Source organism: Vombatus ursinus, unplaced genomic scaffold, assembly GCF_900497805.2.
Source record: "Vombatus ursinus unplaced genomic scaffold, bare-nosed wombat genome assembly UNPS02009062.1, whole genome shotgun sequence".
NCBI lineage: Eukaryota > Metazoa > Chordata > Mammalia > Diprotodontia > Vombatidae > Vombatus > Vombatus ursinus.
Genome location: NW_020948840.1, coordinates 18,768,903 through 18,795,355, shown reverse-complemented (window position 1 = coordinate 18,795,355; position 26,453 = coordinate 18,768,903). Strand labels below are relative to the sequence as shown.

The following is a 26,453-nucleotide window of genomic DNA, read 5'->3' as shown; positions in this document are numbered from 1 at the left end:
GGGTAAATATAAAAGGCTGGAGTAGAATATATTATATTTCAACTGCAATAAAAAAAGTAGGGGTAGTAATCCTGATCTCAGACAAAGCAAAAGTAAAAATAGATCTTATCAAAAGAGATAAGGAAGGAAACTATATCCTGCTAAAAGGCACCATAGACAATGAAGTAATATCATTACTAAACATATGTGCACTATGTGGTATAGCATCCAGATTCTTAGAGAAGTTGAGGGAGTTACAGGAAGAAATAGACAGCAAAACTATACTAGTGGGGGACCTCAATGTCTACCTCTCTGAACTAGATAAATCTAACCACAAAATAAACAAGAAAGAAGTTAAGGAGGTGAATAGAATATTAGAAAATTTAGATATGGTAGACGTCTGGAGAGAATGGAAAGGAATATACTTTTTTCTTGGAAGTCTATGGCACATACACAAAAATTGACCATATACTAGGGCATAAAAACCGCACAATCTAATGCAGAAAGGCAGAAATATTAAATGCATCCTTTTCAGATCATGATGCAATAAAAATTATATGTAATAAAGGGCCATGGAAAGAGACTAAAGAATAATTGGAAACTAAATAATCTAATCCTAAAAAATGAATGGGTCAAACAACAAATCATAGAAACAATAACTTCATTCGAGAGAATGACAGTAATGAGACAACATACCAAAACTTGTGGGATGCAGTGAAAGCGGTTCTTAGGGGAAGTTTTATATCTGTAAATGCTTACATGAATAAAATAGAGAAAGAGGAGATCAATGAATTGGGTATGCAACTAAAAAAAGTAGAAAAAGAACAAGTTAAAAATCCTCAGTGAAATACCAAATTAGAAATACTGGAAACCAAAGGAGAGATTGATAAAATTGAAATTAAGAAAACTATTGAACTAATAAATAAAACTAAGAACTGGTTTTATGAAAAAACAAAACAAAACAAAACAAAACAATAAAATAGATAAACCTTTGGAAAAAAAAAAAAGAAGACCGAGAAGTTGCTGCCTATCTGTCCATTTTGGGATCGGAAGAAAGTGTGACAGACTTCACAGTTGGTGTAACGAGGGGTAATCTGTATAATTCTAGTGAGAGCTTGTACCTCAGGATTTCACATACTATTCCAGTTGCCTCATAGATGGGCCCAACCCATTTAAAGAAATTGAGTTAAGGAAGACAGAAATTCCCTTGTCTCTAAACATCATTAGGGTGAATGCTTACTTCTTTCACCTATCTAGGGATATTTTCCCTGCCTATATCTCTTCCATTCCAGTCTTGGTCACCTTTTGGTTGATGGTGGTAGGTAGGTCTTGATTCTGAGAGACTTTTGGGGAAAGCAGCTAAAGGAAAAGATATACCCAGGTAGCAACTGCTGTAAATTCTATTCCTGCATTGAGCTTTCTGGAATGAATTGTACAGGGATAACACACCTTAAGCAAGATTAGTAAACAGCCTGTCTTTTCATTGTTCTTCTACCAAAGTCCTTTAACTTCCTTTTTTAGTTTTAAGAGGTTTGTGTTGATTGTTAGGATTTTGTTTAGGCTTATGTAGTGATGTTATATTACTGGTTGAAGGTTTTTTTAAAAAATCTTTCAACGTATTTTGTTATAGAACTTGGATGCCTACACGTTTGAGCACATTAAAAAGCAAAATACTATTACAAATTTTGAACCCAATTCCAATGTATGTTTTTTCCAACATTTTGAAAAGCAGGAAAACCTTAGCTCTTAAAAAACAGTTTCCGTGAAATTCTCTGCATCCGGCTGATATTACATGCCAAACTACAGCCCCCACAGAAGCCTTGAAGAGCCAAGATTTTTAAACCTACAAATAAGCCTATGAGAAAATTGCCAGTTCAACTTTAAGACCATCCAATGAAATCCTTTGTAATTCGTAGTTGCAGTCTTGAATTGATTCTAACTTAGGTAGATATTACTTTCCAAAATCAAACATCTCTTTCTCTTACAAAATAGATTTAGGTTGTTAAGATGGTGAAATAGATGAAGTTACACCTATGTAAAACATTAAACTTCTTTCAGAAATTTAAAGCTATTTCCCAAATGAGAAAGCATTAAGAGGCAACATTGTAGTAGTTGGAGTGCTATTCCTGGAGTTAAGAAGAACTGTGTTCAAAGCCCACCTCTTTATAGTTCTATGACCATGGAAAAGTCACTTGCCTTTGTAAGCCTCAGTTTCTTCATCTGGAAAATGAAGTGCTTAGAATAGATGACCTTTCATTGTCCCTTAGCATTCTAAATCTGTGACCTGTCATCCTGTGAATGAGTTTTCTCCATGAACAATACATGTTTATGCCAGATAACTACTTGTTTAATTGTAGGAAGCATTCCTTAAAAGATAGTAGAAATTTGTACTAGGTAACCTCCATTTTACTTTTCCATTCTATGCTTGTTATTCTATGTGTAGCATATGTGTAGCAAACGTGTAGGCATCCAAGTTAAAAAGAAAAAAAAACACCCGTAATTTCCCTTGATTGTACCAGTTGAGGGCAATGCCTATCTCAAAAAGTAAAAAGTAGGAAATATAGAAGTCATGTAATCTTGGCACTTGATTGGACTTCAGAGGTTCATTCAATACCTGAGCAGGAATCCTCTCTATAATGGTCCAGTCATTGTAAATTATATAATAAAAATTACTAATCTTTTGACTTCATTTAGATCCTGTAGGGCAGCTATTTTAATTAATTCATAGAAATAGTTTGAAGTAGACTATTGATTAATGGCTAGTATTTATATGGAAGCTTGAGGTTTACAAAACACTGTTTTTTTAAAATAGATTTTTATTCATATCCTTTTATTTTAACCAACAGAATTTCTCTCAATCTCTCTCTCTCTTGTCTTTCTTTTTTATTAGTATATTGGTTCAGTCTTTGTTATTGTTATTCATAGGATAATAGATTTAGTGCTAGAATGGACCACATTTAGCAGTTCATCTAGTCTAGTCCAACACCTCTAATTTGAATTTACAATTCTTTTGATGACAAAATGCTTCTTGGTAGAATGCCTCTTGATCTTAAATATTTGTGTTAATTTCATGTGTATCTTGGATGTCAGAATTTTATTAGATGTTTCATGCAAAGATTTTTGATACAGTTTTCCTTTTTACCCTAGATGTATTGATTTTATTCCTGCAAGAACTTTATAATTTACATTGTCAAAATTGCTTACTATCTCTTTCATGTTCTACATCCCTTGGTTAAGAATTTTCCTTCTAGTACTTGTTATAAAGTGCCTCTCTCCATACTTCTCCAATTTTTTGTGATATGAACTTTGATATTTAGGCTGCTTACTATTTTTTAAATTGTTCACTTTCCAAATATCTCTTTATCTTTTGAACGCCATTGCCTTGATGGGCAATAGTCATGGAAACATCACTTAAGATCTTCATTTCCCCTCCTTTCCCTCTTACTCCTTCTTCTTTTCCACCCCTTCCTCTTTCTCTACTTCTTCTTCCTCTCCTCCCATTTGGACTTCTCCATATTCCAGAAGCCTTCTCACCCTGGAAGTTGCCTTCTACTTTGTGGACTTCTCACCCTGAAAGATCTCTTTACCTCTTTTACCTCATCCTGTGATTAGTTGGAAACTCCATTTTGTGCCCATGCATATGTTCATTCTTTTACTCCTTTTCTGGAGCAATTCCTAATTCTTTGCACCTTTTCTTGCTTCCCTCTTGCTTTTTAACTCATTTTTATGTACTGTCTTCCCTAGTACAGTGTATGGCATATAGTATACACTTACTAATTGCTTGTTGACTTGTTGACTTAAGTTCTTTGGCCTTTTATTGTATGAGTCAGAGATGAAGAAGATGATGTCACAACCTTTGTAGAGAAAGGGCCAGTTATCCTAGCTACCACCAACACCAGCTGCAGATCAACTGCCACCTATGGGCAAGTGGACCCAAGAACCCTGGGAGCACCAATGTCCTCAGACCACCCAGCCGTGCTTACAGCCTGATCCCACAACCATTTTCTATCATCATCAGTAACTTCTGACCAACTACCATTAATGTGACAGGTTAACTAACTAGCTGAAGTAGTACCTTCTCTTTTCCTGCCCTCTTTCCATTCTAACCCTTGCAGACATCATCCCATAAATTAATGCCTTTTTGAAGCAGGGCCTGTCAAGCCCAGATACCACTAAGCACTAGCTGCTGACCAGTTGCCAAATATGTGAGCCCAAGAGGCCTAGGAACAATAGCACCCTATAGATCACAGGCTGTATAGCCAGCTCATTCACCTTCTGAGGGAGTAACACTTGAGGAGATATGACTGGTCAGCTGCCTCAGGTGCTTCAGCCACCACTGGCCTCCTCAGCTTCTGTGAAAAACTCATGAATAAATAATAGAGTTTTTACCACCAGAGTCTTTGGCACCTTCAAATAATTCAATGGATGTGATTTTATTAATGGAAATAATATTAAAGAAGATGTAATTTGTTCTGCCCTCGTACCCCTGAGGACCATGGGATTTTTCCATCTGATTTTACTTCCTTTGTACATGTTTTGCCTTCCCCTGATAGTTAGAATATGAGCTACTTGAGAGCTAGTGCTCTCCTTTTTTTCTTTTTGTATCATTAATGCTTAGTGCAATGTTTTGCACATAGTGAATACTTAATGCTTATTCATTCATAACATCCTGACATATATAGAGCTTAAAAGCTCTCTATAAATGTCAGTTTTAATATTATTATATAGATATATAGAAATTGCATATTTTGACAGAAGCATTATAATTTGATTAAATATGGTTTTTGATTACCCATACACTCAGCTACAAACACAGACACAGGCATAATAGAATCCTGCTTTGCAATTGAGATGCATTCTAGGCCAATGCATAGTTTAGGGCTCATTGGGTGCTAAATAAATGTTGATTGGGATGGAATTGGGATGGAATTTCATTGTATTATAAACATACAGAAATTATGGTAATAGATTTCTTGCACAATGCTATATGCTGAAGAACAAGAAATCACGAACTGTATATTAAAGACATATGATTATCAATATTCTAGGAAAAAACCTTTTTTCTATTTATGCATATATGTACATATACATATGTATATAAATACAACCTATATATCTATACATATATACATCTTCTTCCTAAATTTGGTGAAATCTTTATATATCATTTTATGGGAACTTTTTTATCCAATCTCTCTATATAGATACAGTTCAATGCTTATTGATATTCATTAACAATTATATCTATATTTGTATATATATATATACATGCCCACATATACACACATACATAGATCTTTGTGTGTATATATAGTCACACACATACATATATCTGTGTGTGTGTGTGTGTGTGTATGTGTATTCCATATCCAACTTTAATCTAGTTTAGTTTTGCCATAAAAACCAATATGGTACAAGCATAATTTGAAGAAATTTGACTAAAATGTATTGAGAGGAAATTGGCTACAAAGCAAAGTGATTTTGGCCTCAGACTATAGTGATACTGGCACATTATACTATCTGTTTCCTTGTGAAAATTCCAAGATTATAAGAAATAGCTGGCTTAAAGGCAGCAGCTTGCTAGTTTTCTGGAAGCACATTCACTAAGTTTGTTGGGAAAAAAACAACAACCAGGAAGATCTTTTGCAGATCCCTTGAACTGTGAGTGCATTTAAATTTGATTTTATGTACTCCTTAGACTCAAATTACTCAGTCATGATTGTTTGTTTTCCTGTCTGTTAGAACAAGTAGAATAACCTTCTCATTTAACTCTATTCCAATGAATATTTGAGAAAACAAAAGTATTAAATAAAATGGCAAGTTAACTTTGTGGAAGTATTCCTGGTTCTGTACAACTCTACATGGTTGCCTTGCCTGCCCTGGGAAAGAAAGGAGAATCCTAGTCTCCCTGCTTCAGGCCTCCTACAACTACATACTGCTTACCTTGCCCTCCTTCCTCTTTGGGGGGTAATTCCTCTCCCTTTTTCCAGCTGTACACCTCTACCTGAGGTACTAAGACAACTCCATCCTGAGACTGAACTCCTAGGGACCGTGAAAACCTGTCAGAATGCCACCCTGAATGATCAATCTACTTCTACTCGTCATACATTCCTTATTTCAGTAATCCTGAACCCTTGCTTTCATTGTTCAGATCCTGAACTCTATCCCACACTGGCCACTCCCTTATTCCCATCTGCCTCAACTGAACTCCCCAATGTGCCAACTTAAAGTTACTCCATCCCCTCACTCCTTCTTTTGTGCTCTCTGGAATGTCTGCTCCATAGGTAATAAACTTTTTTCATCTTAAAACCATTTGTTTTTTTAGTTCATTCTGTCTTACTGTACTCATTGACACCTGGCTCCCTCCTGATGGCACAGCTTCCCTGGTCACCATCTCTGGCATTGGTTATTCTTTCACTCATGTCTTCGTTCCCCATGGTGTGGAAGTCAGAATACTTCTTGCTCCCATTGCCATCTTCAAACTTTCTTTCTATCACCATCACCCAGTAACTGCTCCCATCTGGATCCCTTGATGAACCAATTCAAATGTTAACTGTCTTCTGTTGAGTCCCTTGCCCCTTTATCTTAACATTCATCTTTGCCTGCCAATTCTCCCTCTCTCCTTTGCCTTTGCTCCTCTACATGTGCTACTGAACACAATAGTGAGAAAAATCACGAAACCATGGTGACTGAATCTGCTACAGATTTATATTACGTAATCTCAACTGGGTCCTAATTGTAGCAAGGCAATGCTTTTATACCCGCTTAACCAATTCTTTGTCCCAATCACAGTAATAGCTTTTAAAAACCATTTTATCCCCACTCAACCTCTCATAGCTCCCATTTTCCCCATCCTCTCAGCTAAGAATGTTGCTTCATATTTTACTGAAAAAATTAAGATCATTTGCTGAGAGCCCTCTCATATCTCCTCCTCATTTTATATCATTCATATTCCTCCCACCATTATCTCCTACTTCACCTCTGGTTCATATGAAGAAGTGGCTCTTCTCCTTGCCAAGGCAAATCTCTTTACATGCACAGGTAATCTTATTCCATACAGAAGATTGCATCTTTAGTTACCCCACTTTCTCACTAATCTTTCATGTCCCTGTTTTAGGGATGATTCCCTACTGCTTAGAAACACATCCATATCTCCCCCCACTCAAAAAACCCTCACTTGATCTATTCATCTCTGCTAGCGATCAACCAATCTCCCTTTCATTGCTAAACCCCTTGAGAAGGCAAGACTGTCTACAATAGATGTTTCTACTTCCTTTCCTCTCATTTCCTAACTCTGCAATCTAGCTTCTGATTTCATCATTCAACTGAAACTGCTCTCTCCAGTTACTAACCATCTTTTCATTACCAAATCAATACTTTAAAATTTTTTTTAGTTTTTATTCTTCTTCACTTCTCGGCAGCTTTTCACACTGTTAATCGTTGTCCTAAATCAGAGTACCTAGATTCTTTCTTCTCTGTCTCTGTTTCTGTTTTTTTGGACCATTACTTTCTCAAGGCTCTCCTCCCTGTCCGACTGTTTCTCAGTCTCTTTTGTTTGTTCTTCAGTCTCTTTGCTCCTACTGACAATGTAGGACCACAGTCCTGAGCCCTCTTTTCCCTCCATGCTCTTTTCATTTGGTTATCTCATCAGCTCCTATGGATTCAGTTATTATCTTTATGCAGATGATTCTCAGATCTTCTTATATAGCCCTAAGCACTGTGCTGACCTCCAATCTTACATCTCTAACTTCCTAAAGAAGACATATTATATTGGAGGTCCTATAGACATCTTAAACTCTACATCTCCCAAAGTCAACTCATTTTTCCTCCCAGATCATCCCTTCTTCCCCATTTCCCTTTTACTGTCAAGGGTACCATCATCCTCCCAGTTAGTTACCCAGGCTCACAATCTAGGTGTCATCTTCTACTTTTCTCTCTCACCTCCTATATCAAATCTGTTGCCAAGTCTTGTGAATTCAGCCTTCCCAGTATCTCTTGTATGTACCTACTTTCTCCTCTGATATTGCCTCCAGTTTCATGTAGGTTCTCATCATCTATTAGACTATTGTAATAGCTTTCTGATTAGTTTCCCTGTCTCAAGGCACTCCCTAGCCCATCAGTCTTCAACTCAACTGTTAAATTGATTTTCCTAACACTTAGGTTTGAGTATGTTATTTCTCTATTTAGTAGACTCCATTGATCCCTCATTTCCTCCAGGATTAAATATAAACTCCTCTGTTTGGTTTTCACATCCATTCTTAACCTGGTACTATCTTAACCTTCCTGGTCTTCTAACATGTTTTTCCCTTTTCATGTGCTCTGAGATCCATTGACACTGGTCTCCTTGCTACTTGTTCCTGCACGCTGTACTCCATCCTGTGTCTCTATGAATTTTTCCTGGATATCCTCAAGTCTAGAATGCTGTCTTGTGTTCTTCTGGAATATTTACAATCTTTACCTTGACTCCATGTGACCTGTCTTCAAGAGCAATATGTTTTGCTTGTTCGGAGATCATATTTTCTTTTAATGATATTTTTTTTCCTTCTCTTCTTGTCCTGCACTTTCATGTATTTGTGTTCTTAATCAAATATTCTCTTTTGCTTCTTTGGTGAGAGTTGCCACTGTAGATTCTAGTTTTTCTCTTGTGCCAATTATTTCTCCTGTGCAGACCAAAGATTGTTTCACAGTTCTTATTTCCCTATCCTGCTGTGGTTCCAGTCTCTCTTTGGAATCCACAGGTTCTTCTGCTTCATCAGATGTTGAACAATTTCCTTTGTCGTATAATATTTATTCATAGGTTTCTGGACTCTTAGCTTATCTGGAGGTCATATTCCATTCTGTTACTAATACTTTTTCATTTGATTCATCTACTTATGCTTTGAGATTTTTGGCATTTTCTTGCTTATGAGATATATAATCATTTCAGGCTTTTGTCCTTATATTCCTTTAGTGCTTATCTTTTGTGTCCCCCTTTAATTTGAAATGATTTCACTGAGGTCTGGACCTCTAAGTAGTCTAATTTCTATCCATGCTGGATGATTCATGATTCACCATTCTGAGTCTCTGCCCCATGCGAAGTCTGGGAGATCAGAATAGGTCCCAGATGGATGCTGGGCTGTTTCACTTAGGCTTAGTAGAGTGCCACAAGCATGGCACATGTGCCTTGCCTCAGTTCTTCTGTTCCTCTGTTTTCTGGCTGAGTTCTGTTGGGCCACTGAGTGCCTTTTGTATTTTCCGGGCACCGCGAAGAGTGGGGGTGGTGTAGAGTTGAGTTCTCTTGCATGCTTTTGAGGAGACTTATACAAGTCTGCTATTGGAGAAGCGGATAGTGAAGAATAGGGTCTTCAGTGAATATGTTAGAAATTAGGGATTATTAGCCTTCTTATTGTTAATTTTTTTACTGTCATTTTTACCTCATTTAGATTCTTGTTGACATAGACAGTAGAGATAGCTGAAATTATTTTATCTCTTATGCATAATTCCTACTTTGAAAAGGATTGAGAGGTCATGAGAATCAGAGAAAATGTCTCTTCTACCATCATGTCAGTCATGGGATATGGAAGTTGTTTGGACACTATCATGCCTCATCTCTCTTACCTTTTCTGACCTTTTTCAAGTCCCAGTTGAAATCTCACCTTCTACAAGAAGTCTTTCCCAAGCCACTTCATTGCTAGTCTCTCCCCTTAAGTTTATCTCCAGATTATCCTGTCTATATCTTGTTTTTGCATGTTGTCTTCCCTTTTAGACTGTGAACTCCTTGAGAATAGGGACCTTTTTGGGGGGGAGCATTCTTTGTATTCTCAGTTCTTAGCACACTTACTGGCACATAGTAGGTGTTTATTAAATGCTTCTTGACTTGACATCACTTTATTATATTTGAGCCTTTTCATGTCATAGGATCATTTAGAGCTGGAGACTTTACCTTAAAACTCATCTAATAAAATTCTGTGTTTTCCAAATGAGAAAACTTAATCTACAAGGATCATGTAGTACTAATTAACGAACCCACTATTTAGTCCTAGGTCCTCTTATTCCAAATTCAGCTCTCTTTCTAATGTACCATTCTAGATATATTTTATATTATCTTATCTAGTGTTATATTCTGAGTGTTTTAACTCTCATTTTAGATGGAAAATTTCATCACAGTTTTCTTTTGGATATTAGTGAGATCTATATCTCTCGTTCAGAAATTGTTTTTGTTTTCCATTTTTTAGTAATTTCAAAAGATGTTACTATAGAGGACTTGGACATAGTTTTTTTTACTCAAAGGATTAAAGATTTAAATTTGGAAGGAACCTTAGAGTTCATAATGTTTGTTTCCCCAGTTTTGCAGATTAGGAGATTAGGCCACTGGTGACTTAAATAACTTGCTTAGGGTCAATCAGTCATTAAACATTTATAATGCACTTATTATGTGTAAGGCACTATGCTAAGTAGCAGGGATACAAAAAACATTAAAGACATTCCATCTTATGTAGGAGTTCATAGTCTAATATAAACAACTATGGACAATCAAGCTATGTACCGCATAAAGTGGACATAATCAGCAGGGATGGCAGTATCATTGAGGAGGTTCAGGAAAGAGTACTCGTAAAATGTGAGATTTTAGCTGGCACTTGAAGCCAGGAGTCAGAGATGAGAAGAGATAACATTCCAGGTATGGAGTACAGCCATTGAAAATCCCTGGAGTCTGGAGAATAGTATCTTGTGTAAGGAACAACAAGGAGGCCAATGTCATTGGATCTTATGGTATGTGGGGGCAGGGAAGGAAGGGGAAAATATGGTATAAGACTAGAAAGGTTTGCAGGGGTGGGGTTATAAAGGGCTTTGAAAACCAAATAGAGGGTTTTATGTTTTTGTTACCAAAGGTAATAGGTAACCATAGGAGTTTACTGAGTAAGTTTATTTATTTAGCATGGTCAGACTTATGCTTTAGGATGATTACTTTGACAGCTGAATGGAGAATAGACTGGAGTGGTGAGAAACTTGTGGTAGTTAGGCTATTGCAGCAGATTATTGCAGTAGTCCGGGCCTGAGGTAGTGAGGGCCTGCACCAGGGTAATGATAGAGTCCGAGGTGAGAAAGGGGTCTTAGATTAGAGGTGTTATGAAGGTAAAAATGACAGAACTTTATAAATGATTTTATGGGGCGGTAGGGATGAGGAGTCAAGGATGATACCGAGGTTGCAAGCCTTAGTAACCAAAAGGATGGTGGTGCCCTCAAAAGTTATAGAGAAGTTAGGAGGAGGGAGAGGGTTTGGGGAAAAATAAGGCATTCAATTTTGGACAGGTTGAGTTTAAGATGTCTCTGAGTTATCCAGTTCAAGATGTCCAGTAGGCAGTTGGAGATGAAAAGCTGGAGAGTCAGGAGAAAGGCTAGGACTGGATAAATAGATTTAAGAGTCATCAGCTTAGAGGTGTTAATTAAATTTATGGAAGATAATGAGGTCAGGAAATAGCAGGCATGATGTTGATAAAGATCTACAAAGGAGACAGAGGATGTGCAGTTAGGTAGGGAGAACTGTGGAGAGTGATATCCTAAAAACAAAAAAAGAGAGGATATCAAGTAAGGGGTAATTGACGGTGTGAAAGGCTGTAGAGAGGTCAGGAGTGATGGGGATTGAGAAGAGGTCATTTGATCTGGAAATTATGGGATGGAGAGTAACTTTGGAGAGAATAGTTTCGGTTGAATGATGTTAGAAGCCAGTTTTGTAGAGAGTTAAGAAGAGGAATGCTAATGGAGGCACTTATTATAAATTTCCTTCTCAAGGAGTTTAGCCACAAAAAGGATGAGAGATACGGGATGAGAGCTAGTTGTGATGGCTAAAGTGAGATTTTTTTGAGTATAAGGGAAACATGAGCATGTTTGTAGGCAGTAATGAAGTAGATAATAGATAGTGAGATTGAAGATAAGTGAGACAGTAGGGATGAGAGATGGGCAGTTTGCTGGAGAGAATGGGATAGAGTAAAATGATTTGTGAATGTAGAAGTTATTCTTGGCAAGGAGAAGGGCTATTTCTTTATATGAGTCAGGGATAAAGAAGGAAAAAGAGTGTCAGAAAATATCTGGGTGATGTGAGATGAGGAAGGGAGAAGAGGGAGCTCCCTTTGAATGGCCTCATTTTTTTTTCAGAAAAATATGAGGCAAGGTTATTAGCTGAGATTGTAGAAGAGGGAGAGCCATGGGAGGTTTGAGGGTGGATACAAGTTTTGGTAGAACTTTTGTGGTGAGTAAGCTAGTAAGTTAATTGGGGAGAATATGTAACAAATTTAGAGTGGGCTCATTTCTCACAGTATCATGATTTTCTCCAACTTCATTTAGTTTTACATATGAAAGCAGCACATACTGAGAGTGACTCTAGGTTGAGACTTTGCACAGAAAAACCAATAATATTATAAGGGGTCAAAGGACTCAAGAGAAAAGGTCAGTTGAGAGTTAATTTTTGTTCACTAAGGGGTCAAGATGGGGAAAGGAAAGTAGCTAGTGTAGGCTTGATGGCCCTGTGAGGGACCTGAGAGCTTTGATTTTACAGTGTGGATAAAGAATGTGATTTGGGGTTTTAAGACAGAGAAAGAAATAGAATGACAGTACATTGTAATCAGTTAAGGGAATTTTAGAGTTCATCAACATGGAAGTAGAGCATCTGTGGGTGATGGCAAGATCAAAGGTATGATTTTCTTTGTGGGTTACTGAAGTGGAATGGAGAAGCAGATCTTGTGAAAGGAACATGTTGAGAAAAATAGTAAGGTTAGAATATTTGATAGGAGATGAATATGCATATTGAAGTCCCCTTATATGAGGGTAAGGGTTAGGGAAGATCTAAAGAATGTGTGCCAGTCACTGAGCTCATTGGTAAAAGAAGGGGAGTGTTCTGGAGGTCAGTAACATAATTTTGACTGAGTGGTATGTATGGATTTGAGTGAACCTCAAGGTTAGAGAGTTTACTCAGTTGAGTGTTAGAGGAAGAACCTAGACATGACAGTGGGGAGCAAGGAATATTCCAACTCTCCCTCCTTGATCATGAGTGTGAGGTATGAATCAAAGGGCAATCAATGCTGGAAAGGGTAGCCAGGGAGACTGTGTCATGAGGAAAGCAAGTTTGTTGCCTATGGAGTAGGCATTCCTTAGAGCACAGTGGAAGGGGTGGGTCTGTTTTAAGTGGGTCATTGGATAGAGGGTGGGGATTCGCAGCCATTGGAATTAGTGATGGGTCAGTTCGGCGGGGGGATGGAGAATGGGATTTGAATGATTACCAGTGGGGTTCAGAATAACTGCGATGGGGAGTGTATGACCAGGGAGAACTTGTTAGTTGTTGAGGAAAGAATTTAGATAGATTTTTTCATTGTTTTCATTGATAGATTTTTCTCTTTTCATTTCATAGGGATTTGGCCTGGGGGTGGAATCCTTATGGCTTGCATGTATCTGAGAAGGAATTTGATTCCAGGTCTTTCTGGTTCTAAATCCTTTGCCTTATTCTCTATGTCCTTATTAATTTAGTACATTATGATCTTGAGAGTATTGGTAATGTTTTTTTTTTTCATTTAGAACCAGTTTTAAAATTAAGACTTATAAATCCTGAGGCTAAAGAAAAGAGTTTAAATGAAATTATATTTAACGTGCTACTTATCAGTAGGGTTTATTGCTGCAGCTTTCTCTCCTCCTCCTCTAGTCCTCATCCTGCTGGTTGGTTTTTATACCACCCTTACTTTTACCCCAGGCATCTAGAGTTATATTTTCTTGCCTCTGACTTGGAATCATTTTAAGTGCTTAATAAATTCTTGTTGATTTATTAATTGAATTGAGCATACTTTTTTATTATTGTTAACTATTTCCATCAAGATATGACATTAGAAAAAACAAAGTTACATTGGACAGTTAATTCCATAGGAACAATACTATGAATGAGAGCTCTTTTCCTGATTAGTTAAATGTGATATGACATTCATTTTGGTAACACGTTGTACTACCAATAATGTATTGATAATGTTAATTTGAAAGTAAATTGGTTGGGGTAAAGTTATATAAAATGTATCTGTATTCCACAAGTAATTTGATTAATATAGGGTGCAGGGGGACCTTCCTTGTTTTTTACATTACATTTGTTAATATAGATAGTCTAGGATTGCTTTCAGATTTTTTTTTTTTCAGTAGCCACACTATTAACATATTAAGATAATTTAATGGAAAAAGTGTCTGTTTTCAGAAGATCTGGGTTGACATCTCAAATAAACCTCTCCAAGTCTCATTTTCCTTATCATCTTAAAGGTATTGATAATAATATATTGTCTACTAATAGAATTATTGTGAAGATCTATATGTAAGGTGCTTTGAAACTGTTTATAAAGAGTTATACAAATGTGAGTTTTTATAGTCAACTAAAACCTCTAAGTTGTTTTTTTTGTTTGTTTTACGTGAACTTCATGAAGTGTTAGCTAAATGGTATTTGTATAAATTTTTAAGCACGGGACTTTCTATTTTTAGTCTCTATCTTGACAATATTAGTCATAGTTTTAACTATACCCTTAAGCAGAGGACCTCTATCTACAGCCTTGACCTTTGGTTTGAGCTTCAGATCTATATTTTTGTGGACAAAAAATATATTTCACAAACATCTCATAGATAACATATCACATCAAAACTTAATTATTATTATTTCTAAAGTTACTCCTTATTATCTTATACTTATTCAACATAAAAAATAATTTGTGTGTACTGTGCATTTCTTTAGGTATAAACTCCATGAGTTCAGTGTCTTATCTAAGCTAAGTCTGTATGTAGCATAGTGTTTTGTACACATTACTACTTAATAAGTATTTGGGGAATTTAATTGAATTTTTATCAGTTGAGTTTGGCAGAAGAAGCAGGATGGCATAGTCTTTATTTATTTATTTATTTATTTTTTACATTTTGTTTTTCTTTTTTTAGGCAATTGGGGTTAAGTGACTTGCCCAGGGTCACACAGCTAGTAAGTGTCAAATGTTTGGTCTGAGGTCAGATTTGAACTCAGGTCCTCCTGACTTCAGGGCCGGTGCTTTATCCATTGCTCCACCTAGCTGCCCCCGACATAGTCTTTAGAAAGTAGGTTTTGAAATCAGGAAAATCTAGGTTCATGTCCCATTGCTGATACGTATGAATTGTTTGACCCTCAGTAAGATCCATGCTTGCAATTCTCCAAGACGCTAATTTGCTGAGAAGGTGCCAGACTGCATTGGTAAGGGGAGTATCCTCCCTCAAGAATTCTCTGTGTCAGTGAAATCCCAGGTCTAGTTGCTATTCCTTTCTTATTCCTCCTCACCTCCTTACCTCCAAGTTGGTCCAACAATCCACATAGGAAAGACCAAGTGGATGAAGATTGTCTGTTTCCCATGTTTCTGAATACCTTTATTATCCAGGATACACATGGATAGTGAGTTAGGCCCAGGTTTAAACTGAAAAGGGATTTACTGTATTGCCTTCAGAAAATTGCAAAGCTTCTTTAATGATCCCAAAATTCTCTCAGAAACAAAGGATTGTCTTTTATTGCCAGCATTCTGCCACTTTTGTATGACTCTGAGACATGGTCACAAAAGACTGAAGAATTGAAAATGAGTATCTCACAGAGGACAGTGGATAGGGGCATTGTGGTTGTGACCAAGTTGTAGCACTAGCCAATGAGGAATTTCAAAGGACAGGAATAAAAGATGTCATCAGGGAAATATATTATACGAAGAAAAAAAAATGAATTGGTCATGTGACGGATAATACAGGTGAATAGCCTGAATGTTCTATTGGTATTTTCTTTATGTCAAGAGAAATAATAAAAAAAAAAAAACAATAACACTATGCCATTACATTTAGTGGACTTCCTGTGATGTACTTATAGGAGAACATGGTTAAGAGTCATGTAAGATGGAGAAGCATAGATGGATTATCTTCATCTTTAATGGGAAGATCTAAAGAGCTTAGATTACAGATGCATTTTAATATTGGAGAAATTTTATCATTGCCAAAAGGCAATCATATATACAGATTATTTCTGCCCCTGGTTGAAACACATAGCATTTTAGCATTGCTTCTTATTGATGATGATTGTAAAATAGGCTTTCTTACAGATCTTTATGATTTGATTAGGCCTTCAGTATAGTTTAAATAAATCACTGCTTGGACGCAAGAGAATAGATTTTACTGCAAGCTCCTTTTCTATAATTTTTGTGAGTTTTGTATTATGAGAAAACTTTGGTAGCCATACTTTATTTGGCTACATGATCTGTATATGTAATTTGTAACATTTGCTCATAATTTGGAATGCAGTTGGATAGAAATGTAGGATTGTAAAAATTTTGGTGTTTGAGACAATCCTAGAGATGACTGACATTTTCTAATGAAAAATGGAAGCCTATAAAGTGTTTGCTGTAACTAAATGATTGCAGTTAATTTCTTGTAAAGAAACACAGAAGCAACTTAAAATATGATCATACTGTTGTTTCTTGTAGTACAGCCAGGAAAAACAGTAACAAGCTGTCTTTTAAAAAAATCATATCCCTGGATGATATTCTAGCAACCTGGAAAATTTAAATATATCTCCAGGAAAAAAAAAAACCAGTTTGCATTCAGTTAGAACTCACATTTGCTAATTTTCTTTTCGTTTTTGCACTTACCTTTTACTCTCTAGGACTATATGGCAATGTGGGAGATTCTGAGTGGTACCAGTGACTCAAACTGAGAGATGTGAATACTGATTCCTAAAGCAAAGACCAAATATACCTGTATGAGGGGTGATTAAACCATGTTCTCTCCAGTCTGTTCTGGAATTTGTAACACAACAACAACAAAAGGAATATAAGATTATATTTGTGAACAGCAATGTCTACGTGGCTCTTTAACAGTTTGTTAGTTAAATGGGTTTTGGTTGGGAATGGTATCACATGTGCTGTACAAAAGGATAATTCTGCATTTAAAAGACTTCAACTTCAACAAAGTGCTGCAGTGGCCACAAAAAGCAGACAATCCATTACTGTTGAAGAATTAACTGACTTTTTTAGTTTTCAATAATTTTGTGATTTATAGATTTGGTACTTTTTTATAGCCTATAAAGAAGACACTGCTACTGCTTTCTAAGTATTTACCTTTTAAATGTTACCAGACAGAATAATTTTATTTTCTTTGGACAACTGTTCATTCTTTGATTCTGTCTCTTGCCCTTTTTGAGGGCGTGGAATATATTTAGGGTAAAATCTACTTTTTACTTTTTCTTAATAATTAAGGGAAGCTGTGCTGAAGAAGTGGGGCTTCAAATTCATTTTGAATGAATAGAAGGAGTGCCTCTCTTGGACAAAGTCAGAGCTTGTTTTAACCAATGAATGACTGTAGTAAGAAGGTCACAGTTGCAGCTGTGTAAAGGGGACTAATGAAGTTTTTTCTTGATGTGAATTCAGGTAGAAGTTGGAGAAGTTGGGGGAGGGAACATGGGTGTGTTGGTAAATACTAGCAATGGTGGAAATGGGCTAATGGGAAGTCTTAAAACCCAGTGCTGGAAATGGGGGAAGTTTCATGAAGAATATTGATTTTTACTCAGGTATATTGGCATATGAGGAATTTATTAACATTTTGAAGTGTTTAGAGACAGGAAATAATTTTGGTATCTTTCCCAGGTCCCATACAGTTCTATTTGGTTGACCAGTAGAGAGAATTAGAAGCAATTATGATTAGATTACTTCTTTAGAACTAGCAAATCAGTAGGAAGATCAGAATTTGGGCAAAATAAGGTTGAATCAGAGAGTTAAGATATGGAGAAGCTGGTAGTCCTTGGAGCTAAGGTCTAAGAGGAGCCAAGCCAAGAGCTGAAAAGAAAAGGACCCTAGGAAGGAAAGGGGCTAATACTAACAGCTAAACCCCAGCCTCAAACTAACTGAAATTACTGTGTTCATTGTTCTGGGCCATATTCTAATATTGCTGGGTATACTAGCCCCTAAGCATTATGTGTAGTTAAAGCCTGGAAAACCTAGAGTTGAATGTTATCTTTGATAACTTAGTATCTCTGTGACTGTGTGTATAATTGTATTAGTATCTCTAGTGCCTAGGAACTTAATAAATACTTGTTGATTGATGTCAGAATGGATAAGCAAGTTGCTTAATTTCTTTGAGGCTGTTTTCCTCATCTATAAAAATGAATATAATAATACCCATAGTATCTACTTTATGGGGTTTCTAGTAACTTTCAATTCTACTAGATCCATTCTATGTATGGATACAAATAGCTTGGTCATGGGAAAGTTTATCTATTGATGAACACCTTTAACTTTTCCCTTTTTTTTTTAACCTGGAGAAGATCTTTATTTTCAGAATAAAATATTGAAAGATTTAATGTCTGATATAAGGAGAAAAATAATCTAAAATGGACAGCTTACTTTAATTGGTTCAGGCCGCATTACTGATTCAGGCATGGTAATTGCACTTTGTGCATAAACCCGGTATGTTGTTTGAACTCCATGATCAGAATAAGGCTCTGGAACTGAAGCTTCCATTGGGGGGGGGAACACACCCACCATCTTGTGCAATTTCTCCTGGTTGATAATAACCTCAGATGGCTATGGGTATAAGAATGGGGCTGAAGAAACTGGAGACTGGGGGACATCCCACTGCCATTGTCTTGGAAGACACTGCGCAAGTGCCTGATAATGATATGCAGGTTGCTGATAAACAGAGAAGGTCAAGGTGGTGGGAGAGAAGCTACCTCAGGAGTATGAAAATATGCGACACCATTATGGTAGGTGTGAGAATAGTCTGTTGAAGTAGTCAGATACATTGTTCCAGCTGCTGGCATTATGCTGAAACGAAGGATTCCTACTTGTTTTCTTATTACTGGACTGATATTCAGTTTCTTATCCTTATAATTAAGTTTCTCTGCCTCTTGCAAAATTTTTTGCACATCTTCTTGTGTTTCATAAGTGATGAAACCATACTCTTTTCACACTCCAGTTCTGTCATTTACAATCTTCACTTCTTTCACAGACCCATACTTGGCAAAAAATTTCCTTAAGTCATTTTCATTAGTCTTAAAGTCTATTCCTCCCACAAAGATAAGGTTAGGAATCACTGTTCTAAATCTTGGAGCACTTGTTGGGTTATTCAGAGGCATAGGTGACACAGGATTAGGGGATGGAGATAAAGAATCTGTTTACATCTGATTTGTGGTTTGCACTCCCGAATCTGTCTCCATCTTCCCTGGGCTCCCCTTGGGGGGGGGAAGAGATGTTTTAAAGTGTAAAAACAAAACAACTAAAAAAAACCTTTTCACTCTCAACTCAGCTCTGCTAAGAAGCTATAAGCTGAGGTAATGATAGAAACAGCAAATTTGGAGCTAAAAACAAAATAACGAAAAAGGGGAGTTGGGATTAGATACTGTCAGGCATAGACATGCTGGGTCCTGTTAGAAGGAAATCTAATAACAGCACAATTTTCATAGCAGTTCATAGTTTAAAAGTAATTTATCCACTATAGGTCTATAAAAGAATTAGTACAGGTTTCATTCTTCCAGATTGGGACATTGTGCTATCTTCCATTGACACAGGACCCTAGAACATAGAAGTTCTAAGTATTTGGGACCTTTGGCTACCAAATTTGCACTTAATATTCTCCTAACGCCAGTGATTCAGAATTGCTAATGCCTTTTTCATTACCTTTTCCTGTATTCTTATCCCTATCCAGTTCACTTCTTTCTAATCAACACAAACCTTAGTCCTTTGACCAACAAATTCATAACTTCTTTCCTTTTCAACCCAGCGATACACAGTTATTGTTTCCTTCTGCCTTCCCTTTCCATTATTCCTCTCAAAAACTCCTCTCAGCTGTTAACAGTGCTGGATATGCCTTCTCTCATATTCTCTAATACCAGTGAGCCATCCTGAAGGAGTTGATAATTCCCCTTGTTCTCTACCATTTAGCAACTTCTCATCTTTGAAGTTGAGTTTTTCAGTCTGTATCACCTGGTGCTGTCAAAATTTTCATCAGTGTGATCAACCAGCCTCAGGACGCTTTTCTCCTTTAAGAGTTTGGTACCTGCTCAGAATTTTTTATTAACTCAACCTTTACCCTCCCACTGGGGGACTTCATTATATATGTTGATGTTCCTTCCAATAACCCCCATGAGCTCCAGTTTCCCTTCTCCTGAGAAACAGTGTTGTTTATGGATATACAACCTTTTCAGAGAAAATGGTTTCCTGTGTACCAGCTCCCCCAAGATTAGACCTATTTTAAGATCCCCATCTTCCATTACAGATAGAATCTTCTTTTCCCATGGAAATATTCTTTTTTTGTGGCTCTCTTCTACAAGTGTGTTGAGGTACCCCCTTTTCCTTCTCTCAGTTTACATCTCTTCCTTTTTTTTTTTAGACCAGCTTTAATTAATTTATTTATTTTTAATGTTCAGCATTCACTTCCACAAGATTTTGGGTTCCAAATTTTCTCCCCCTCCCCCGACCCCAAGAAATGCTCTGAATACCCATTCCCGTAATCTGCCTTCCTTTCTATCGCCACTCCCCTCTTTCTTTTGTCCCTTTCTCCTTCTATTTTCCTGTAAGACAGGATAGATTTCTATACCCCACTCCCTGGATATCTTATTTCCCAGTTGCATGTGAAAACAATTTTTAACATTTGTTTTTAAAACATTTGTTTCCAAATTTTCTCCCTTCCTCCCTCCCCATCCACCCTCATTGAGAAGGCAAGCAATTCAATACAGGTTATACATGTGTAGTCATGCAAAACACATCTGTAGTGCTCATGTTGAGGAAAGCTAACTATATTTCCCTTCATCCTGTCCCACCCCCTATTTATTCTATTCTCTCTTTTGACCCTGTCCCTCCTCAGAAGTGTCTGCTTCTGATTACCCTCTCCCCCAGTCTGCCATTCCTTCTGTCATCACCCCACTCTCTTATCCCCTTCCCTCCATTTTCCTGTAGGGCAAGATAGATTTCCATATCCAATTAAGTGTGTATGTTATTCCCTCCTTAAGCCAAATCCAATGAGAATAAGATTCACTCATTCCCTCTCACCTTCCCCCACTTCCCCTCCACTGTAAAAACTTTTTCTTGTCTGTTTTATGTGAGATAATTTACCCCATCCTACCTCTCCCTTTCTCCTTCTCCTGGTATAATCCTCTCTCACCCTGTAATTTTATTCTCTAGCTATCACCCTTTCATCTTCAGCTCACCCTGTGCCCTCTAGCTATCTCTGTATATATATATACATATAATTTTTTCCTTCCAACTACCCTAGTACTCACAAAGGTCTCATGAGTTGCAAATATCATCTTTCCATGCAGGAACATGAACAGTTCAATCTTAATAAGTCTATTATGATTTCTTTTTCCTGTTTCACTTCATGTTTCACTTGAGTCTTGTATTTGAAAGTGAAATTTTCTATTCAGCTCTGGTCTTTTCATCAAGAATGCTTGAAAGTCTCCTATTTCACTGAATGACCATTTTTTTTCCCCTGAAGAATTGCTGGGTAGGTGATTCTTGGTTGTAATCCTGTCTCCTTTGCCCTTTGGAATATTATATTCCGTGCCTCTGGTCCCTTAATGTAGAAGTTACTAAATCTTGTGTTATCCTGATTGTGCTTCCACAATACTTGAATTATTTCTTTCTGGCTGCTTGTAATATTTTCTCCTTGACCTGGGAACTCTGGGATTTGGCTACAATATTCCTAGGAGTTTTCCTTTGGGGATCTCTTTCAGGAGGTGATCAGTGGATTCTTTCAATTTCCATTTTGCCCTCTGGTTCTTATCAGGGCAGTTTTTCTTGATAATTTCTTAAAAAATGATATCTAGGCTCTTTTTTTGATCATGGCTTTCAGATAGTCCAGTAATTTTAAAATTTTCTCTCCTGGATCTATTTTCCAGGTATGTTGTTTTTCCAATGAGATATTTCACATTGTTTTCTATATTTTCATTCTTTTGGTTTTGTTTTACAATTTCTTGATTTCTCATGAAGTCATTAGCTTCCATTTGTTCAAGTCTAATTTTTAAGGAAGTATTTTCTTCAGTGAGCTTTTGGACTTCCTTTTCCATTTGGCCAATTCTGCTTTTTAAGGCATTCTTCTCCTCATTGACTTTTTTGACCTCTTTTGCCATTTGGGTTAGTCTATTTTTTAAGTTGTTATTTTCTCCAGTATTTTGGGGGTCTCCTTTAGCAAGCTGTTGACTTGTTTTTCTTGAATCATTCTCATTTATCGTCTTAGTTTTTCCTCTACTTCTTTTACTTGCCTCTCAAAATCCTTTTTGAGCTCTTCCATGGCCTGGGAATGATTCATATTTTTCTTGGAGGCTTTGGATGTAGGAGGTTTGACTTTGTTGTCTTCTTCTGATTGTATGTTTTGATCTTCTTTGTCACCAAAGAAAGATTCTGTAATGAGGTTGTTTTTTTTTTTTTGATGTTTGCTTATTTTCCCAGCCAATTACTTGACTTTTAAACTCTTTGTTAAAGTAGGGGTCTGCTTCCAGTATGGAGAATGTACTGTCCCAAACTTCAGAGGTTTTGTGTAGCTGTTTTCAGAGATACTTTTAGGGACCTGTAAATTTTCAGCTCTTCCAAGGTAGTATGATTCAGGGCTGGGTGGTGGAGGGGGATGCTTACTCCTTTCCTGGCCTGGGCTCTTGTCTGTGAGTGACCACAAGCACTCTTTTCTGCCTTGGAACTGTGAGGAGGATCCCCTCCCTACTGCAACCACAAGCTCCACCATGCCAGCATTCCTCCTTGCCTCAGGACTGCCACCCAGAGCTGTGACCCAGATCCAAGCATGGGCAAAGCAAGAGAATCCTGCCACAGCACCAGCAGAGAGATCCCTGCAATCCACCTCTGTTCAGCCACTGGATTCCCCCTCAGTCTGTGGGTTGAGAGCTTCAGAAGAAGCCACCGCCTTTGGGCTGTATCAGGACTGGGGCCACCAGATTGAGCTCCCCTCTCACAGTGGTCTGACAGATCTTTCCATCCGACCTTCTGTGATGTCTTTGGTGTTTGTGAGTTGAGAAGTCTGGAAATCACCTTGGCTTCCCTTGATTCAGTCCCCTGAGGACTGCTCCAGGTTCAATGAGGCCTGGTCTTTGCCTGCATGGCCCAGCTGAACTGCACTACTCTCCCAGCCTGGCATAATAGACCTTTTCAGTCAATCATCCAGGTTATCTTTTTGTTGTTTTCATATTTAGCCTTCTAATTTTATTATTTGTTCCGTTGATTTATTCACTTATCATCCAGGTTTTTGATAGCGTTTTCTTCTTCTTGAATTCTTTGGGGTTAACCTTTTGAAAATAAATTCCATTGCCCTTTCCTTTCTGACCTCTCCCCTCTTTAGTGAATATACCTCAGAGCCAGATTCTAAAGCTGCCTCAGTCTCCTTTCATGTTGAGGAGTTTGCTTTTACAGCTTTCATCCCTGCCCTAGATTAGGTAAAATTATTTCACATAATTAGAATATATAAGTAAATATCCATAAGAACATGAAGGAGGAATGGGGGGACCAACTGACTATTCTATTCAACCTCACTCTCATCTAAATTGTTAAAGGAAGGAGAACACGCACACACAGAGTTGGGTTCAGATGTACATTTAATTCAATAGGGAAATAGGGAATTAGAAGGATGCTAGATTAAGAGAGATTAGTCTTAAGCAAAACAAATGCCTAAAGATGTACAAAAATATAGCTCTTTTTGAGGTTGCAAAGAATGGGAATCTGAGGGTGTGTGCATAAATCAGAGAATGGATGAACAAGTTATGATATACAAATGTGGTCGAGTACTATTGTGCTGTAAAAAATGATGATGAAGAGGGTTGCAGAAAAACCTGGAAAGACTTGTATGAACTCATGCATAGTGAAATGAACAGAACCAGGAAAATAATTTCTAGAATGACAACAAAATAGTAAGGCAAAAAACTTTGAGAGAATTAAGAACTCTTTTCAGTATAATGACACACCATGATTTGAGAGGACTAATGATGTGTTAGAATTCAAGACAAATTTTTTGTACGTGGACAATAAGGAAATTTGTTTTGATCAGCTACACATTTTTCTTATTCATGATATATTAGGGTAATGGGGGCAGAGTTTGGAGTTCAGGAGGTCACCAAAGGAGTTGTCATAGTCATATAGCTCTCTAGTGATGAGGAGGCCTAGGAAAGAGTGCTGGAGGGAATTAGGGAGAAGGGACAGATTCAAGAGAAATTTCTACTGGAGATCAACAGGATATGGTAACTAGATATTGGGGATGAAGGACAGGTCTGAATCAAAGACCACATAAGCGTTTAAGTGTGAGTGACTAGGACAACGGTGTCAGAATGACCTTTCTTGCCTCCTTGTAATACTCTTGAGTCTTCTGACCTTGTTCTGACCTTGCTATGTGCGTAAAACATTGTTAGTATTTCTCTCCCAAAGGTTTTTGAATCAGGATGTCCCGCAGGGCTCTCTTCTGGTCCGTCTTCACTTCCCTTTGAGATGAATGAAAAGTCCAAGAGACATAGTTTCTGGGTAATTAATAACTAGTTTATTAATTAGGCTAGCAGATAATAAATTGAGGTTAGTAGTTCTCTTAGAAACTGAAGACCCCACATGGTGGTCACTTGAGTGTTTAAATATCTTTGTAACAGAGGATGTCCCTAAGGGTGGTGATCAACGCTGTTTGGTTAAGAATTAATGATAGAATGAATATTATAATGAGAGGTGGGCTTATTCTAATGAGGTGCTGGGGGATGTGACTGATCATGTCATCACTCTTGTACTAAGAGACTCATCTCAAACCAGACCACTCCAATCTCAGGCTATCTAGACATAGCAATCCATCTCCACCTAGTCTTACTTGAGTAGAACAATGGGCTGGAATTCCCCTAGATTAGATTTTCTTTACCCTTTAAGAAATAAGTTCTTGCAGTTGGGTGGGGTCCAGCCCAAGATTGAGGAGAAGGTTTCATTTTCAGCCCTGTTTTTCACAGGGGAGTAAAAAGACTACTAATAACTGACCTACTAATAATTGATTGTTAATAATCAAAAAGAGGATCTTTGGGTTCTGTATATAAAATTGGTTATTAACATAATAAGAAAACAATAATTTTCTCACCTTTGTACTATTTCATTTGGTAATCTCATCAGTTCCCTTGGATTCAGTTATCCTCTTGATGCAAACCAATGCTAATTTTTCTGCTGATCTCCAGTCTCATCTCCAGCTGTCTGTTGGACATCTTGAATTGCTTGTTCTGTAGGCATCTTAAATTCAACACATAAATATGAATTTGTTATCTTTCCCTCAAAACTCTGTCTTCTTTCTAACTTCCCTATTATTATTGAGCGTATGGCCATCCTGTCAGTCACCCAGACTTGTGACCTAGACATCATCCTTGACTCCTCCCTCCCACTTTATATTCAATCTTTTTTTTTCAATTCTTTTTTTTTTTCTGTTACCATATCTTACTGATTTTTGTAATATCTCTCATATATGCACCCTTCTCTCCTCTGACACTGCTACCACCCTGGCATAGGTCCTCATCACCTCAGGCTTGGACTGTTGCAAAAGGCTGCCACAAGTGCCTGTCCCACACCATTTCTCAACCCCTCCCGTCTAGTCCATTCTTCACTCTGCTGTCAAAGTGATCTTCCTAAAGCACAGGTCTAACAATGCTACTTCCCTACTCATTGAATCACCTTCAGGATCACATATAAAATCCTCTGTTTGATATTCAAAGCCATTCATAACCTGCCACCCTCCCCACCCCATCTTTACAGTTTTCTTACATGTTATACTTTTTCATCACCACTGCCATAATCCCCCATAAACTTTGTGATGCAGGGACACTGGCCTTCTTGTTATTCCTTGTATAAGACATTCCATCTCCCAGCTCTGGACATTTTCACTGACTCTTCCCCATGTATGGAAATCTCTTCTTCCTCATCTCTACCTCCTGGCTTCCCTGGCTTCCCTCAAGTCTTAGCTAAAATCCTACCTTTTACAGCAAGCCTTGCCTTCCCTTAATTCTAGCACCTTTGCTCTGTTGATTATCTCCAACTTACCTTGTATGTAGCTTGTTTGTAGATATTTGTTTGCTTGTTGTTTCTCTCGTTAGATGGTGAGCTCCTTGAGAGCTAGGACAGTCTTTTGCATTTCTTTGTATCTCCATCAGTTAGCACAGTGCCTGGCACATAGTAGGTACTTACTGAATATTTATTGACTGATAGATTTCCAGCATTTGGTTTCCTATTTTATACATTTATTTTATTACTTTAACTTCTTGCTCTGATATTAAGTGTCATAGCCAGAATTCAAACCCAGATTTCTGACTCTTAAATCCATTATCTGTTGTCATGTTGTAAGTAAGGCAATGTGCTAGGAATAAAAAGACAAAACTGATGTAGTCCATGCCCTAAAGAAGTTTACATTTTACTGGAGGGACACAACATGAAGTAAATACAAGATTTTCTCTTTCTCTCTCTCTCTGGACCAGACCTGTGATTTCATTA

At 37.4% G+C, this 26,453-nt stretch overlaps 1 protein-coding gene and 1 pseudogene across 2 annotated transcripts in view; one reads left to right on the top strand and one right to left on the bottom strand.

Moving 5' to 3' along the window:
- BABAM2 (BRISC and BRCA1 A complex member 2) overlaps positions 1–26,453 on the top strand; it is a 583,899-nt gene that overhangs the window by 143,949 nt on the left and 413,497 nt on the right. The gene's annotated exons all lie outside the window — the stretch shown is intronic.
- LOC114034697 lies at positions 18,348–19,177 on the bottom strand (annotated as a pseudogene).